At 31.2% G+C, this 4281-nt stretch overlaps 1 long non-coding RNA gene across 1 annotated transcript; it reads left to right on the forward strand.

The window, feature by feature from the left end:
- The first annotated feature begins 910 nt into the window (after positions 1 to 910).
- LOC110939463 lies at positions 911 to 2787 on the forward strand. Its single transcript, XR_004872677.1, has 3 exons — positions 911 to 1130; positions 2172 to 2279; positions 2369 to 2787. It is a non-coding gene; the product is annotated as an uncharacterized LOC110939463 (long non-coding RNA).
- Positions 2788 to 4281: the final 1494 nt, after the last annotated feature.

Below are 4281 nucleotides of genomic sequence, written 5' to 3' on the forward strand. Positions count from 1 at the left end.
AAATTAGGCATCGATTAAACCTAAAAATTGATTATAAGGTATTAGGATTTCTTTAGGGTTCAGTTTAATCTTGGAGAACTTTGGGTTAAATATGTTTCAGTTTGCAAGTCAGATTCCTTTGCTGTGTGAGCAAGCTGCTGATGCGGTCACCAGAACTACAATGAAGAGAATCAAGTAAGACTTTCAATTCTTACATATCTCTTAAACTCACAGTTACACTTCAGATCTGTTGACTTGGTTATATTATTATTGTTGTTTGTTTGTTCTTGCTATCATCGGCTCAAGGTGCGTTAGGGTTTCCATTCCGTTCTTAGTCGAATGGACAATGGTAGGATGATTCCAAGCCTTATTTCGGTCTTGCGATTTGTTGTTGTTTTTCATTTTTTAATACTCTTGTAAGTGCAGTGGGGTTAAAAGACTAATCGAGTTCGAGACCCAGATAGCCTAATTGAATACGCTCTCCGAGTCTTTTGCTGGTGGCGGTTGAAGCAAATGCATTTGATTCTTTTACGGTGTAAGATAACAATCGTGTTTCTTTATTGTTTTTTTTCTTTTATGTTAGATTACTTTCAATTGATTGGGGATATTTGTACCTTGATAATGCTTCTTTTTCTCTCCATTCAATCAAAGAGCAATTAATGAAATTGGCCAATGTACATATAAGAAGGTGCCATATATCTTCATTCTTTTTATAGGAAACGAAGAAAAAATAAATCTTACTTCATATAAGCATCACTTGCATTTTTCGTAATTGCACATTTTGTTTAGCACATGCACATAGTCCACTAAATGTGCTATTTCAAGACTTACATCTTCAGCCAGTACATGCTCATTTTTTACTGAATAAGATGTTAAATGTGTAGGAACAAGCTCAAACAAACACTACAACAGTTGGAAGCCAACAAGTTGAGAAGGTAGTAATCAAATTTCAGTTATCTTAGTGGTGATCATTAATGATGATGCTACATTCTTTGTAATGTAAGCGGAATATTAACATAATAGTGACATACACAGACGCTTCGCTTTTGGTGCCATAAAAATAGGACTTTCTCAATCGCCCTTTTAGTACTCTAAGTTGGTCAATGACAGAACTTTCAGTTTCCATACAAGACATGCAAGAAATAGGCCAGGTACAATCATTTTTCTAAAAGAAGTGTGTTTTATCATGTGGTGCCTTTTTTTCTAAACACTGAACATTTTGTTTGGAAGATGATAAAGTTTCAATAGAGAAAATGCAGTGTTATATTTGACTTACAAGCAATATAGCATGAAAAGAAATGATCGTGTATTAGGTACATGTTAACTTTTTAATGAAATCAACTGTTAAAGGAACAACAACGTAAGCTATTCCCATGATAGACCAGCTGAAATGAGCTTCATTACTATAACTGGTAATAAAAATTGAGCATAATTCATGATTGGTTGCAAAAGGGCACGATGATAATATGAGTGGAATTGATTGCTTAACGAATCAGTCGGACATGGTTGCAGCTAACAGGCTTTTTGCTTGATTTCATCTAGGTTTTACGCCTAATTTCAAGGTATGAAAAATTTAACTGGTGTTAAATTAAATGAGTTATTGTGCACATACAGTGAAAAACATGATTCAATTTGGAAAACAATATATTTCTAACTAGCTTATGTGAAATATTATTTATTCTTTTGAAATAATGGTGTTTGTGGTAATGAAACTCATCTTCTTTGATTTGTATTAGTTTGGATTTTTCTTACTCATATCGTGTAGCTTTCTTCAGGTGGTTAATTTTAAGATGCTTCAGTTGGTGGCATCATGAATTTTAGTTTCTTTCGATGGTCTTTGGTTTGTTGCATTGTACAAGGGTGTGGCAGTTTTCGCTATAATTTGTTTTCTTTATTTGGAGTTTTGGAGGTTTTTTTTAATAATTATCAAGAAAATAGAGGGGCGTGACGCGTTAGACATTTAGCAATGGTTTTTGCCTGATGTTGTAGGCATGAAAAGCTTTGAAGGCATTAAAATGAATGTGGACATTTAGTTCGTATATACTGATTTTTTTTTCTTGAATTTGCAATTTGTTTAGTTCTTGATTGTTCTTGAGAGGTTTTTTAAAATGTCAATATTTTTCTATGTACATGACTATAAAAGATGATGGTCACACATCAATTTATGTGAATAATGTATTATTTTCTTGTAGGTTTATGTTTATCCATGGACCAAATACAGATCATATCAACACTTCCCACTCATTTGTTAGATGTACTCCTGGTAGTGGACAGTGTGCAGACCATTACTAATTCATCTGGTAAGTAATTAAACAACAAATAAGTGATACTTGCAAATCTGTAGTTACTATTGATATCTGGTTGTTTGAAATTTTATTGGTTTTTATAGGAGTTTTTTATAAAAAATATTGTACACCACCAAGGAACGTTGTTGCAAGTTAGAGTTATGACATCCTGACGTAGTACTGGGTTTGACGGTACAGCCGTACAAGCTACATATCAACTTCCCATTCTATGGCCTATCACAAAGAAGTTATTTGAATACAAGATTAATTGGAGTTTTCGAAGCAGATCTTCGAGGCCTAACATCAGCATTAGTTACTTTATCACCCAACAAACAACATTCTTATGGCTTAATCAAAGATCGAAAATCAAGGTACCGCATTGGGAGAATTGGAGAAGAGTTGGTATAGATGCACTAGAATGAGTTTGTATGCTGTATGTTTATTATTTCAACTATTGTCTGTCTTCTCTTTTGGCTCCTCAGCTACTTGTTGGGGAGTGGTTTTGTTGGTTGGTAATAATATTCCATTTTGCCATCCAAAAAAAAAAAAAAATAAGAAGTGAATGATAATATACTCCATAAAAAAACTTATTGAAATACAATTGGTTTATTACATTTTAAAACGAATAAAATAATAATTAAATAAAAGTCTACGTGTATTAAATAAAAAATAAATAAATAATAAAAGTTTAATAATGTGATATAAAATTCAATTTAATTAATTAAACAATTAAATTAAAATAAGTTGGCTTGAGTGATGGATCAACAAAGAGAAAAGTATACGAGAATAGAAATTTAACTGAATTTAACCTGATGAGAAGCATGAAATAAATACGTAATGAACGAAAACTCTATGTCAATCATCTTTTAATTGTAGTTTAAAATAATTAAAAAGCGAATGGCACTTCAATTTCTCTATATGTACAAGAGCTTATGTATTCTTTAATGCATAATAAACCTCCTAAATTATTTTATTTAAAATAATTTTCTAATCATATATAACACGTTATGGTTTTCTTCAAGTACTTGATAATTTAAATGTTAAATCTATTATTTACTATGGCTTCTTCAAGTACTTGATAATTTAAATGTTAAATCTATTACGTATATCCACCACAATGATCCTACAACAAATATTGTACCAGGAACTGCAATGTATCGTGTCGCTTCCGCCACATCACATAGGCACTTTACTACGACCAATTTTGTTGATCTATATTTAATTATTTATAGACCACGTTTACCAAAAATGTAATTGGGTCTGGTAAACAATGTAATTGGGTCTGGTGAAGTTTACCTAAATGGTAGTTTAATATAAAAGCTTTAATAAAAAGTTTAATAGTTAAAACAACCTATTTAAAATGCTTATTATGTGGAGTAGCGTTGTGGATCTATCAAGAAAAATAATTAGTGATTTATGTGCTATTCACTATGTTTTTTAAAAATTACATATACCTGTTGTTTTTTAGTTTAAACCCATTTTAACTATGTCTTTGAGTGTTAAGTGAACGTGGAGCTATCTAAGAAAATAATATGTGTGAACGTCCATGGATGTCGTACTACTTCAATTGATGATGTTCATATTGGTATACTCTTGTCTAAGATATTAGTGAGTATTCCAACAAAGTGTTTATTGCATCAATGGTTTTTTGAAATACTTGATAATTTAAATTTTAAATTTAATAATTACTAGACATGGGTAGCACTTATGACATATATCCACCACAATAATACTACCATAAATATTATATGAATAAGAAAACTAACAAAAACAAGTGTCGCAATGCAAATTGTCGCCCCCGCCGCATCGCGCGGGCACCCAACTAGTAATCAATTATTCAAGAACTAGGTTATAACCCCGTGTATTACACGGGTTGAATAAATGAATTTTATATACTAAATAATAAGACATTATCTTTTTGAAAGCCTCCTTTATTGCACGGGTTGAAAAAATGTAATTTTATATATTAAATAATAAAATAAGTTATATCTATAAGAACCATATGTATTGTATGGGT

This window comes from Helianthus annuus, chromosome 11 (genome assembly GCF_002127325.2).
Source record: "Helianthus annuus cultivar XRQ/B chromosome 11, HanXRQr2.0-SUNRISE, whole genome shotgun sequence".
In the NCBI taxonomy this organism is placed as follows: Eukaryota; Viridiplantae; Streptophyta; class Magnoliopsida; order Asterales; family Asteraceae; genus Helianthus; species Helianthus annuus.